Here is a 15,503-nt window from a genome sequence, read left to right as displayed (position 1 = left end):
AGGGAGAGGGAGAGGGAGAGGGAGAGGGAGGAGAGGGAGAGGGAGAGGGAGAGGGAGAGAGGACAGAGAACACTACTCAAATCTTCTGGATAAAAGTGAAATAAAAGAAAAATGAAATAAACTATCTATATTATGTAATCTCTTAGGTCTAAATGTATTAAGAATTCTAGGAGTAATGTCACCTGGCATAAATAAATCAAGTCCTGGGCGTGCAGTGTTCAGTAGGTAGAAATGTTGCCCTGAAAGTCTTACAACTCAGTTCAAGGCCCAGAAACCACATGCTGGAAAGCAAGAATGGACTCCCACAGAAATTTACCTTCAGACCTCCCACCCATAGTGCACAATTGTACACATGTACACACACACACACACACACAAAATGAATGAATATAAAAATAAAACTAAAGTAAAATAATTAGAGACACATTAACTTCAACATTGCCAGTGTGTGCAAGCTGTTTTTAAATGTTAAATTTTTATTTCTACTAAAAATAAATAATTCCGGAGTCCTGGAGTGATGGTTCAGTGGTTAAGAGTACTATCTTCTCATCCAGAGAACCTAGGTTTGAATCCCAGTGCTCACATGGCAGCTCACAACTATTTGTAACTCTAGTCCAGGGGGAGATCCAATGTCCTCTTCTGGCTTTCTTGCCATCAAGCACCAACAGAGTATATAGACATACAGGTAAGCAGGATACTCATACACATAAAATAAATAAAAATTTAAAAACATTGAATGAAAACTAAATGATTCCTTCAGTCCTTCCCTAGCTCTTCCATCGGGGTCCCAGTATAGGCGATGCTAGAGCAGTGAGGCAGGAGTGAGTGAGTGGAGAAGCACTCTCATAGAGGCAAAGGGGAGGGGGGAGAATGGGATGAGAGGGCTGTGGAGGGGTAATCAGGAAGGGGGATATCATTTGAAATGTAAATGAATAAAATGATTAACAAAACAAAAACAAAAAGGAAAAATAAATGATTCATTTAAATATTATTCAATGTAGACTTTATGACTGAGTTTGATTTTCTACTTGCTCATGAAATATCAACATTCAGTTTATCACTACATTCTTATGCTGTCATTTTGTAAAATATAACTGATTCTTTTAACATGTATCTATTATACCCCTATTATTTGAAAAAATCTGATGAAATAAATAATGAAAATTAGTTTGGCAATACTTATGATAAAAAATTGGAGCAAGAAAAACATATAAAACACACTAAGAATACAATATCTAGATGCCTTTTAACATAGCAGCACCATAACCTCTTAGTTATGACGGCCAATACTGATGACAGATGACATTCTCATCTTCAGTGATTTCCTCAATGCTGCACTGTCTATGATGTACTTCTTCTATTTCCTGAAGAGATCCTTGTCTAAGTCTTAGTGATATGGAGGCATAAATGCTCATGTTCCTTCAAGGTGGGAAAAAGTAGATGATTACAGCTAATGCCCCAGAGCTTCCAGTAGGAGAATCTTGACCTCGGATTTCTAAAATCATATATTTATGTATGTCTTGACACTGGTTTATCCTGCTTTATTCTGTCCTTTGTTGTTTTCCCTTGAGAATGCTCACTCCTTGAGGAAGTTCTCAGACAAGAATCTGTGGATGAGAGTATATATGGATGGGCCTATGGCTTAGGATTGTCTTATCTGGTATCAGTGGGAGGGAAGGGAGGCACTTGATCTTGTGGAGCCTTGTTAACCCAGTGAAAGGGGGACACTAGAGGGGTGAGGCAGGAGTAGATGGATAGGTCGGGGAGCACCCTCTTAGAAGCAAAGGGGAAGGGGAATGGGATTCATGGCTTGCGGAGGGAAGAGTCTGTAAGGGCTACAACATTTGAAACATAAATAAATAAAATAATCAATAAAAATGTTTAAAAAAAAATCTCTGGATGACTTTCTTCTAAGTAACCAGACTTAAGATAGACTAGAAGCAGTGTTCAGGAATTTATTATTTTATTGTCTACTTTTATTGTATAGTAATTAGAGACTCTTTAAAACACATAGTTGCAGAAGATCTTTTAAATTGTTCATTTTTCTTCTTAGAGAGGCCCTAGAAGGGATTTAAACTATGGCCAAAAAGATATTTGGAACAGAACCTAAAAATAAGTTTTCTGATTTCTAATTCTGTGCTTGTCAAATGTTTTTTATACTTGAGGTCATTATTCCTTTTATGAATCTATGAATGAAGAGAATAGTTTCTTATACTGATATAGCTAAAATCATTGAAAAATTATTTAATAAGGTATTGACAAACAATGTCAAACTAAGCATGTTGTCAGTATTATTCTTGAAACTCTATGCCACTATATCTTTAAAAATACTCAGCCCCAACCATCTTCTGTAGATATGAAGTTTCATTGGCTTCACAATTTTGAATTATTTTTAAGAATTCCAATATGTTTGGGTTCTCAGGCTGAATGAGGATTGATATCCTATAAAACAGAAACACACTGAGACCTATCAAATGTTTATTATCATGCAAAGCATGCCTCACTTTTGTACTAGGAGATAACCTTCACAATTTGTCCCTTTACTTTGATCTTTCTTAAAAATTAACTCAAGTAGACCTTAAATCTTCTCAATGTTCATACCTATTAACATCACATTTGTTTACTAAGTAAGATAAGCATATGAAATAAATAGATTAAAGGAAAGTTGTTTGACCTTGCTGAGTACAGATACTGAATTGACAGCTAATTATCTCCAACAAACCAAAGTCCCCTGCTCAGCAGGTCATTCCCATTCTTCCACAGCCTTGGGCTACATTGCACCATTCTGGGTAGAAAGACGCTCTTGCCAAAGCATCCTGGTATAGCAAGTTAGTAGTTAAAGGTTAATTTTCTGGTTTTTCTTTTTTATGGATTAGGCTGTGTGACTGGAGCCTGGAGATATCACAATGTGTTTTCCCCAGCCAAGACCCAGAGAGGCCCAACAGAATGCTTAATTTAAGCCACTTGCCAGCAAAGGGTCCTTAGAAATGTAGGATCAAATGAATTACTAAAACTAGTAGTAGTACAACCATTTTGGGAATCAGTCTGGAGGTTCCTCAGAAAATTGGACATAGCATTACCTCAGGACCCAGCTATACCACTCCTGGGCATATACCCAGAAGATGCTCCAACATATAACAAGGACATATGCTCCATTATGTTCATAGCAGCTTTATTTATAATAGCCAGACGCTGGAAAGAACCCAGAGGTCCTTCAACAGAGGAATGGATACAAAAAAATGTGGTACATTTGCAGAATGGAGTATTACTCAGCTATTAAAAACAATGAATTATTAGCTAAGAATAAAATTCTTAGGTAAATGGATGGAACTAGAAAATGACATACTGAGTGAGGTAACCCAATCACAAAAAAACACATATAGTATTCATTCACTGATTATTGGATATTAGCCCAGTAGCTTGAAATACCCAAGATTCAACTCACAGACTATTTGAAGCTCACGAAGAAGAAAGACAAAATGTGGGTACTTCGGTCCTTCTTAGAAGGAGTAACAAAATACTCAAGGGAGCAAATATGGAGACAAAGTGTGAGACAGAAACTGAAGGAGTGGTTGTCTGGAGACAATTCCACCTGGGTATCCATCCCATACGCGGTCACCAAAATAGATGCTGATGTGGATGTCAGGAAGTGCATGCTGACAGGAACCTGATATAGCTGTGTCCTTAGAGGTCTGCCAGAGCTTGACATATTCAGAGGCAGATGCACACAGTTAACCATTGAACTGATCAAGGGGTTCCCAGTGGAGGAGTTGGAGTGAAGACTGAAGGAGCTGAAAGGGTTTGCGGCCCCATGAGGAGAGCAATAATACCAACCAATCAGAGCTCCCAGGGTCTAAACCACCAGCCTGGGAGCACTTAGAGAGGGATCCATGTCTTCAGCTGTATGTGTAAGGGTAGAGGGCCCTGTTGGGCATAGATGGGAGAGGAGATCCTTGGTCCCATGAAGGCTGGAATTCGAGGGTGGGGAGGTGGGAGTAGGGTGGCAGTAGGTGAGGGCACATCCTCATAGAAGCAAGAGGAGGGGGGATGGGATAGGGGGTTCCTGGGCTGAGGGGGGCAATGGGGAAAGAGGATAACATCTGAAATGTAAATAAAATATCCAATAATAAAAACTAGTAGGAAAAATGCATGTTTAAAGAAGAGAAATGGTGAATGAAAAGAGAATTAGGAGAAAAAAGAAGGCATTTTTCCAAATTCAGGCCATTTATACATTCACAAAAACACAGAGGGCTAATGGTGCCACAAACACTTGGTACTCTATAAATTCAGTGGCAAAGAAACAGCCAACCCAAGGAGTGCCAGGATAATGTGAGCAAAGATTAAAGCACAGATATTGTGCTTGATTGGAACACAAAGTGAAGTGGGGTGATGTTTAAGGTTTCTAAAGGTTTACCTTTTTTTCTAAAGCATAATTTCAGAATCATTGGACATTATTTTATCAATTTTTAAATGTTTTACTAATTTTTGAAAATATAATACATGTACTTCGATCAATTCTCTTTATTTCTCCTCCTTTCAACTCCTCCTGTGTCTCCTTAGTCCTCCTCAAGTCTTGGCTTTTTTATTAATTAATTATTGTTTTTAATATATATTAACCTACTGAATTCATTTATATATACATATATATACATATATATGTAGATAGATAGATAGATAGATAGATAGTGTGTGTGTGTGTGTCTGTGTGTGAATGTGTGTGTGTGTTTAAAGCTGACCATTTGGAATTCAATCACGTATCACAAGTTCATTCAAAGAACAGCCATATTCTCCTCTCAGTAGTCAGTAATTGCCTATAGCTCTTTTTGAGGGGGTATTTTACATTCTTGCCAAATCACAACACTTGTTTCTCCTTTACTTTATCTCATACATAACAGGTGGTTTTCCTTGTAAACTTTAAGTTTCTTTCATATGTATTCTTCTCTATTTCTTTTCATTACTTTTGGTTGAAATTCTATTTTATTGGATATTAGATAGACTACTCCAACTTGTTTCTTGGAATCATTTGCTAGGAAAACATTTTTCCAGCACTTTACTAAGAGGTAGTTTCTATCTTTGTTGCTGAGGTTTTTTTTTTTTTGTATGCATCAGAATGATGTATGCTGTTTACATATCCAGTCTGTTAGCCTGTGTCTTTTTATTGGGGAATTGAGTCTATTGATGTTGAGAAATATTAATGATGAATGATTGTTAGCTCCTGTTATTTTGTTATTGGAATTGGTACTATATATTTGTGCTTCTTTTGTTTTAGGTTTGTTGTGAGATGATTAATTTCTTGTGTTTTCGTGTAGTTATCCTCCTTTTGTTGGAGTTTTTCTTCTAGTATCCTCTGTAGGGGAAGATTAGTAGAAAGGTATTGGTTAAATTTGGCTTTGTCATGCAATATCTTGGTTTCTCCATCTATTGTGATTGAGAGTTTTGCTGGGTATTAGTAGTCTGGGCTGGCATCTGTGGTTCTGGATGACATCTCTCAAGGAACTTCAGACTTGTATAGTCTCTGTTGTGAAGTCAAGTGTAATTCTGATAGGTCTGACTTTATATGTTACTTGGCCTTTTTCCCTTACCATTTTTAATATTCATTCTTTATTCTGTATATTTAGTGCTTTCATTATTATATGGCAGGAGGATTTTCTCTTCTGGTTAAATCTATTTGGTTTTCTGTAGGCTTCGTGTACATTTATGGCCATATTTTTCTTCAGGTTAGGGAAGTTTTCTTCTATGATTTTGAAGATGTTTTCTGGCACTTTGAACTGGGAATCTTCACCCTCTTCTATTTCTTTTATTCTCAGGTTTCATCTTTTCAATATGTCCCAAATTTCCTGGATGCTTTGGGTTAGGAACTTTTTACACATGGCATTTCCTTTGACTGATATATAAATATCTTCGATGGTATCTGTTACGTTTTATATTCTCTATTCCTTCTCTTGTATTCTTGCATCTGCAATTCCTGTTCTCTTTTCTAGGTTTTCTGTTTCCAGGGTTGCCTTCATTTGTGTTTTATTTATTGTTTCTATTTCTAGGTCTTAGACTATTTTGTTCATTTCCTTCATATGTTTGATTGTATTTTCCTGTATTTTTATGGGATTTATTTATTTCCTCTTTACAGACTTCTACCTGTTTAACTGTTTTCCTGTATTTCTTTAAGAGAATTCTTTATATCCTCTTAGAAGTCTCTGTCATCTTCACGAGATGGGATTGAAGGTCAGAATCTTATTCTTCAGGTGTATTAGGATATCCAGAGCTTACTGTAGTAGAAAAGCTGGGTTCTGATGGTGTCAAAGTGCATTGACTTCTGTTGATTATGTTCTTTCACTTGTCTTTCATCATCTGGTTGTATCTGGTATTAACTGACCTAGGTGTCCCAGGTTAGAATAGGCCTCCTGGGAGGCAGGCAGAACTCGGGGAGGGGGATCATCAATCCACCCTGAGTGTAAGTGGAGGTATTATAGGGAAGGAGATGGGGTCCCAACAGGGCAGGACAGAACTCACATCTGCTGAGCTTTGTAGGGTCCCAGCTAGCTCGGATATTGGGGTGAGGGTTTCAGTGGTGTCTCTGGTTAGAAAAGTCCTCCTGGGAGACAGTTGGGGCTGTGGAGTAGGGGATCAGACCAGCCATGGGTACAGACAGAATTTTCACAAAGCTAATTTTATTTTATGCCTAATTGCAAAGGGAAAATACACCTCTTTTTTCCAATACAGTATAACTGGTTATATTGATTGTATTCCAGGGCAGGAGTGGTTGTTCATCATTAAGTGAAGGGAACTTCATCCATGCTATTTGTTTGGTTGATTGGCTTTTGTTGTTGTTTTCTCTCTCTCTCTCTCTCTCTCTCTCTCTCTCTCTCTCTCTCTCGGTATGTGTGATATATATATTTGCTTGTTAACATATACATATATATATATATATATATATATATATATATGCTTGTTTTTCATTTTCAATTTTGTGGTTTTCTGGATTGTTTTGAGAAGAGAAGGAAGGATAAAGTTTTGTGGGTAACAATTTGGGAAGGGTATGGAAGGAGTTGGGAGAGAAGAAATATCAAAACATACTTTATGATAAAATATTTTTAAAGAAAAATATATATTATTTGGCAGTTTGACAAATAATTATAATGTATCTTGGTCATACACATTCCCAAATCACTTCTCCTACTTTTTAACTGATTTCTAAATATTTATGTTTATTGCCATAGTCAATACTGCTCTCAATCTTGGCCAGACAAACTTTCTAAAGTGAGCAGCAATTTTGAGACTCATAGAAGATACTAATGATATTACTTCAGGCTTGTGTGGTGTGGATGTTGTAAACATCATAACAAAATGTATAGACCTTAACAGTCTTACAGCAGAGAATGTCAGGTTTGGGTGGACAGCCTATCAAACTGACTGAGATGAATAGTATAAGATGTGAGGGAACTAAAAATCTAATAAGGCTGAATCAACTGTGAAGTTGGTGAATTCTGTAAAAATTCAGTTATTATGTAGAGCATGCCTAATTCTGCAAGTTCCTTATTTGTTGATAATTAACTGTACATTGTTACATTGGGAACAACGTCAAACCAAATGAATCAACTTACATACCTGTTACAAATCAATAATATTATATGAACAAACCTTCTAAAAATAATAAACTGTGATTACTTGATAAGCTATTTTTAATTGCTATAAATATGAAATACATACTTTTCTAAAATTATTTTATAGCAACACTGCATAATTATTGTACTAGAATTGGGTTTGACCTCAAGTCCTCTGTCTTCTCCACAGCTCTTAGGAAATGATAGAGGGTGGTAAGCTTAGACAAGCTCATGAATAAATGGTTTCCTGTAAAGGTTACTCATAATGTCTAACTTTTTGGCTTCCTCTTGCTTCTTATTTCCCATATACCAATATATAAATGGGACAGAAAGGAGTAGATTTTTAGTTTTATAAACTTTATACTGAAGATAGAGGATAAATGCACGCCAGTACTTTTTTACCTTATATAACAAATTTTCCCATTCGAAATCTGTGTGACTAATATTAAAACTGTCTACATGGAAAATCCTTGTTTGCCCATTCACTCTGAAACATTTTGTTGAGAACTGTGTAACTGAAAGGAAATATATCAGGGGCAGTAGATATTATATAAATAATATAAATATAGCTCTTTTGCTCATTGAGCCTCTAGTTTACCATTGTTACGAATTCAGTATCTTAAATAGTTAATTATATGGGTTTTTGAGTTGTACCAGCTTGGGAGACTTTCCAAGAAGTTTGGATGGGGGCACTTATAGGTCACTTGATTGAAATGTAAGTTAACTCCTTCTAAGCTTTATTTAGCAAGTAAAACTTAATACTCTCAACATAGGTAATTACTATCAAAAGGGGTTAAAGTACATTTAGACACAAGGCCATCTATCAAATTCAATTACTGAATCTTTTCAGTGCATTCCTTTTAGATTAAATGAGCCCAGGAATTAGTAGGCACTAATGTATTCTACTGTTCCCATGCAGTAAAAATGAAAATTTTAATGTTCTATGTAAATGATGCTTTCCTCTTGGTGCTTGTATCTTTGATTTTTGACCATTCTACCAAGATACTTAAAATAATTATTTACTTTTTTTCTCCAGAAGTCAGGAATGTCATCCTTTGTGGAGTAGATGTCATTAATTAGTAATGGAAATTGTGCATTGTGATCTGTTAATCTAATTTGAGTTCCTTCAAAAGTATGTAATGTGATAAAAATATATAAATACAAGTAGTCAATTTGTGATAAAATAATGATGATGATAAATTTCTGGAATATAATAGGAAAGATGATAAAGGGTAGCAATAGCCTCCTAAAAAGGCTTTGATAAGAGGCCTATCAATGTGAACAACAAGGGTTCTGTCACATTGAGAATGCTCTTAATTTTTATGTTGAACATGGCTCAGAATTTCTTCCTCAGAAAACAGAGTAATATAAAATATTTAACTACTAGCTGGTAGAAATCATTGCTCAAGTGTAGTTTCTAGGGAAATAAGTCCCAGATATTTCCAGGTTTTCTACCCAGCATGCTATGCATATGCTTTCAGACAAACCTCTCTAATGGAAAGCCAATGAAAACAGCCATATGAAAAATGGCATTGTCAACTCACTGGGAACAAGTAAAGCTAGAAGTTTCTTTAGAGATGGGCGAGGCAGATATGCAATGGAACATGTTATACATGAATTGTTAGCAATATTTATTAATAAAGAATCATAGTCCAGTCAATACCTCAAACAATTTGGTCCATATTCTCTTCTGGAGTCCACGTTAGCTGTTTTATTTTCTACAGAACATCAATAGAAAATGTGTGAGCATATGGGTTGGTAGAATTTAAGATACCATGCCAAAAATTCTTAAAGCCCCTTTGAATTGTTTTATTATTACACAAATGCAAACAAAATATCAGTGGTAAAGTTCCCTTATGAACAACTGCAATAAAAATATTTTGATACTTTTCATATATTAGATACCAGGAAATACGGTTAATATTTGAAGTTTATAAAGAACTCAAGAAGTTTGAAACAAACAACCTAAATAACCCAATTAAAAATTGGGTACAGAGCTAAACAGAATTCTCAATAGAGGAATCTTGAATAGCTGAGAAACACTTAAAGAAATGTTCTAAGTACTTAGTCATCAGGCAAATGCTAATAAAAACAACTTTGAGATTCCACATCTTACATCCATCAAAATGGCTAAGATCAAAATTCAAGTGATAGCACATAATGGCAAGGATGTGGAGCAAGGGGCACATTCCTCCTTTGCTGGTAGGCGTACAAACTTCTATAACCACTTTGGAAATCCGTTTGGTGGTTTCTCAAAAAATTGGGAATAGTTCTAGCTCAAGAACTAGCTATACCACTCCTGGATATATACCTAAAATATGCCCTACTATACCATAAAGATACGTGCTCAACTATGTACATAGCCAATTTATTCATAAAAGCCAGAAACTGGAAACATTCTAGATGTTCCTCAGCTGAAGAATGGATAAAGAAAATATGGTACATCTATACAATGGAATACTATTAAGTTATTAAAAACAAAGATATCTTGAGGTTTGCAGGCAAATGGGTGGAACTAGAAAATATCATTCTGAGTGAGGTAACCCAGTTCCAAAAGGACAGGGATGGTACGTACTCACTTATAAGCAGATGTTAGCCATAAAATACAGGATACTCATGATATACTCCACAAACCCAAAGAAAATAAACAAGAAGGAAGGCACACGCAACGATGCTTGAATCTCACTTAGAAAGGGAAATAAAATAGTAATAAGAGGCAGATGGAGAAAGGGAACTGGGTGTAACTAGGAATGGAGAAAGAATGGGGGAAGTTTTAGGATCATATGTGAAAAGAGACTGAGGAGATGGCCAGATTTCCAAGAGAATGAATGGAAAAGTGTAGCTCTTGGGGGTGGATACATAGGTGGCATCTCCAGGATGTCCCAGAGACATGGGATAGTTAAGGCTCCCAAGATTAATGGGGGTGACTTTAGCTGAGACTCATAGCAGTGAGGATGTAAAACCTGCAGAGGCCACCTCCTGTAGCCAGGCAAGAATCCCAGAGGAGTGACCAGGACACCAACCTAACCAGAAAACTGTCGACCAGAAATTTTCTTGACAAGATATGCATGGACTAGGATGGAACAGAGACTGAGGGAATGACCAAGTAATAATAAGCCCAACTAAAGACCCATCCCATGGGCAACACCAATCTCCGACACTACTAATGATACTCTGTTTTGCTTGCAGACAGGAAGTTAGCATGTTGTCTTTTGGGAGGCTCCACCCAGCAGATGACTCACAGCCAAATACTGTATGGTAGTTGTGGACTCTTTGGAAAGAGTCGATGTGTGGGAAAAAAATAAAGCCACAGCAGTGGTGGAGGATGCCTGGGGGGTTTCCACGCTGGCGGGTCCCACATGTACGAAAGGTCTAGGGTTCCAGCAGCCAGAGGCTCTGGCTACGGCAGGCCCCAATGACACAAGGAAGTCCTTGGTTCCAAAAGGGTTTATTGTCATGGTGGATGATAGATGGATCTGGTTGTATCCCCCGTAAAACTCAAGGCAGTCCCGAGTTAAATAGGGAGGGAGAAAGGGGGAGGATCTGGGGAGGAATGCTTAATTTGCTCCACCCTCTGGCCTTCATTAGTATGTAAATCCCTAGAGCCTGAGGTCTATAATCACACCCTCTACCTGTGCACTTTGGGAGAGGCTGTAATGGCCTATGTGACTGAACAATGTAGGTCTATGAAGACTCTGGGTTCTGGGGGCGTGGCTGAACACTTACTGGTTCTCACGTAGAGTCTCGGGTTCTAGGCCCATGCTCAGCCATGAACCAGAATACCCTTACACAGTCCCACATCTCCTCCCCTTTACTTTTTTTAAAATAGGGGGGGGTCATTGTGGTGAAAATTTTGGATGAGGAAGCCAAAAGAAAGCACTATGTTGGCCAGAGGGGTTAGCACAATTAAGTCACAGGATAAGGGGAGTTGAGGGTGGGGGTTGGGAAGGCAAAGGATCATTGAATCAATTGAATACAGGTGGTGCGGTTTGAGGGTAGTAATAGCTGACTAATCTAGATAGACATTATATTTTCCTTACTAACATGTAACTTTAGCTATCTGACTTTGGCAAAAGAGTTCAACTGTAGCTGGAAGGTCTGAATCTATCTGTAGGACTCAGTGAGTGTCTCTGGATCTTGGCATGTGTCTGGAGTTCAGTGTGTGTCTCTGGATCTCAGCATGTGTCTCTGGAGTCTGCAGTCAGGCGGTGTGGATGGAAGAAGACAGCATGGCATCTTAGGCAGGTTCCAGGAGGTGGCATTGTCTCTGCTGGACTTGTGGGAGCACCTGTAGGATAATCAAAACAGGGAAGTGGCACCCCAGCAGGGGGATGTCTGCAAAGGGTGTATAGTAAGCATTAGGCTACTTGGGAGCAAGCATGTCATGATGTGCCTTTGAGATCCTAGAAAGGCAGAGGTATTTGAGGAAATTTTAGTCTTAGAAGGCACCTTTGAGTCTGTTTTGGATGGCTGAGGAAGAAAAACATCATATTAATTTTGTAGGTAGCAACAGTTTGTCTGTAAATGGAAACTAGTTGTTAATTAAGAGCTGAGAAATGGTGATCAGCATGTTTATTTAACCTGTGGAAGTAGATTAAATGACCTTTGAACCTTGAAGAAATCTTAGAAATTGAAAAAAAAATGTTGGACATATATCATGAGTTAGAGAGAAAAGGAGATATTTAAACTGAAAGCAAAAAATTTTGGGTTGAAAAGCATGAACACTGTTGTTTTAGGTGTTCCTGTTAGGGAGAAAAGGAAATGTTTAAACAAAAAGGAAAATTTTGGGTTGAGAAGCATGAACACTGTTGCTTTAGGTGTTCCTGTTTGGGGGGTGGGGGGGGGGAAGGCATTAAGGGCGGGTATAGAAACAGTGGGGGAGAGGCCTTCTCTGCCATGTGGTGGCTGGGTGTTCATTCTAACAGAGAAGCCAGGATATTCCCCATTTGTTTTTCTTAGCTGGTAAATCCTAAATGTAAAGGAAGAGAAGAAAGGCCAACCTTGAAGAAAGCTCAAAGCAAGAAACATAGCGGCTTGATAGGAGAGTCAGAAGGAGTGAGATTCTGTCAAATTCTGAGCCATGGGAGGGAGACATGTGGAGGCTGGCTTGGGGCCAGCAGCTCCTGGGAGAAGCTGGCAGGAGGCAAGCAGTTTCTCCAGGCTCAGCCCGGGGTTTTTAGCCATGAGAAAGAAACTGTGAAGAACACGGGGCAAAGGAAGCAGACAGAGTCTCAGACCCTTTGCTTTAGGCAAGCCAGCTGGGCTGTAGCTGGCTGCAAATGACTTAGGAGGTAAAGGAGTAAAGGAGCAAGCAGGCAGGGAACTGGCCCTGTTGCTTCAGGCAAGCCAGAACTGGCCACAAATGACGGAGGAGTCAGGGAAGTCTACTCTAGGCTAGCAGGCATCCTGTGAAAGTCTGACCCCTGGGGGAAAATCACTGGGGACTAGAGTTTAGAGCCAGTGTTCCTGTGAAGCTAGCAGGCAGAGCATGAAAGGCTGACCCCTGGGGGAGGGGCAGAGAGCAGAGATTTGGGAGTCACCGCCATCTTCTTGAGTTGGAGAACACATGGGGAGAAAGAGAGAAAGAAAGCTATGATAGCAGGCAGCACATGAAAGACTGAAGTAGGCATTCCTGAGAGCTCAAAACGAAAGGAAAATCTCTCACCCAAGGGAAAGAGTCTTAGAACGAGAATCATGGCAGGCGCTGTGGCCTGAAAGACAGCTGTTCACTATGAAGGAGCCCTCTCTGTGGAGCTGGGGATGGGCAGAGTGGAGGCTAGGGTGCCGTCGCCATCTTACCCTTGAGCTGGAGAACACGTGGAGGAGAGGGAGAGAGACAAAGAGAGAGAGACCTAGTCTTTTGAGCTAGGCAGGAGCTAGTGGTAGCTAAGAGTCAGAGAGAAGACACCGGTCTGAAACACGTGGAGAGAGAAAGAGAGAGACCTGCCTAGTCTTGTGAACTAGGCTAGAGTTACTCATGGTTCCATGGAGAGGCTCTTGGCGGGAGCCAGCGGGGTACTCTTGGAGCTGGCTTTGTCCACATCCTCCACCACCTGTAGGGAATGATGTAGGCCCATGTGTGGGCACACAAGGGTGTGAGGCTCTGTTGTAGTTGTGGGTCCGTGTGTCTGCCATGACTTGGTAGGCTAGGATTATAGTTCAGCATGGCAGGAGCACAAGGGATCTTGGCTGAGTTTATTCCCTGCAACACCGAGTGAGTGCTGTGGGGCCCCACCCAGCATGGGGGAATTCTCAGTCTGATTCCACCAGGGTGCAGAGCTCTTGGATTGGGGATCTCTGGGCCAGAAGTTGGCTGGCGACTGGTCTCAAGCTGTTAGGCTCTCAGACCACTGAGAGGCCACCGAAGGACCGAGACAGGGGGCATGTGGGCACGAGACCGGACAACCCACAGCCAAGAAAAACAAGGGTGGGGGGGAGAAGAAAGAGGCCCTGGCACACCTGCGGGAGAGATTCGGTTACTGTACTTGCTTAGCAGACTTGGTGGCCTGGCCAGCTTGCTTGAAGATGTGTGTCCTCGTGGCTGGAATGCAGAGGTCCTCCAAGTGAGAGATTAAGCAGCTGCAGCTGTAGTGGATGGTGGGGGGGGGCAGCCTGGTTCTTGAAGTTCGTGGCAAAACTGTTGACCAGAAATTTTCTTGACAAGGTATACATGGACTAGGATGGAGCAGAGACTGAGGGAATGGCCAAGTAATAATAAGCCCAACTAAAGACCCATCCCATGGGCAAGCACCAATCCCTGAGACTATTAATGATACTCTGTTTTGCTTGCAGACAGGAAGTTAGCATGTTGTATTTTGGGAGGCTCCACCCAGCAGATGACTCACAGCCAAATACTGTATGGTAGTTGTGGACTCTTTGGAAAGAGTTGAGGGAAAGATTGAGGGCCATAAAAGGGAATAGGAACTCCACAGGAAGACGAATAGTGTAAATGAACCTTGCCTCTTGGGGGCTCTCAGAGACTGAACCACCAACCAAAAAGCATAAGCTGGCTGGACCTAGACCTTACCACACATATATAACAGATGTTCATCTCAGTCTTCATCTGAGACACAAACAAATGTAGCAGGTGCTATCCCTAAAACTGGAGCCTATCTTATGGATTCCATTTCCCAAACTAGGTAGTCTTGTCTGACCTTAGTGGGAGAAGCACCTAGACCTATAGATACTTGATGTGCCAGGGTTAAGAAATACTGGGGGAAGGGGCCCACTCTCTCAGAGGAAAAAGGAAGGATGGTGGGTGGGGGAACTACAAGAAGGGGGCCAGGGGTGGGTGGCAATTGGGATGCAAAGAGAATTAATTAATTATTTATATGTCATAAGCACTTACTGTAACTACTGTTAGCCAAACAAACTAATCAAGAATGGAACAATATAGAGTTTTATTTTTTTCCAAATGTATAACTTCTCTCTTTCTGAACTACCTTGTGTCAGATGGCTGATGAATCCTTACATAAACTCATTGCTACCAATCAACTCCTAATAAAAGATATATTGGAAAAAGTATTATGCACTGCAATTATAAATTTATGTATCCTCTAAAAATGCAATAAATAAGATTTTAAATCAATCACATTTATCTAGGAAAGTACTGTGTCATCTATCATACATTATAGACCTGCCTGTCTGACTAAATTTTTGTTAATATTTCTCCCAAAGACAGAAAGGCATCAAAACTCCCACTTCTAAAGAATTTTTGCTGTATGATCTTTGTTTATTTTAATAGGTGGGAAGCACTTGCACCAGAAATCTATGTGATAGGTTTCTATTTGGCCTCCCCTTTAGTTAATACCATTTTTTGAGTAAGTAGCTGTCAGAGACTTTTTCAGACCTTCCTTGAGTAAGTCACAGAAATTCCACTACAATATTTTTCTCATCTCTTGATTG

Source organism: Grammomys surdaster, unplaced genomic scaffold (genome assembly GCF_004785775.1).
Source record: "Grammomys surdaster isolate TR1022 unplaced genomic scaffold, NIH_TR_1.0 1165, whole genome shotgun sequence".
Lineage (NCBI taxonomy): Eukaryota > Metazoa > Chordata > Mammalia > Rodentia > Muridae > Grammomys > Grammomys surdaster.
The sequence above is the reverse complement of the archived record's forward strand: the minus strand, read 5'-3'. Positions refer to the sequence as shown.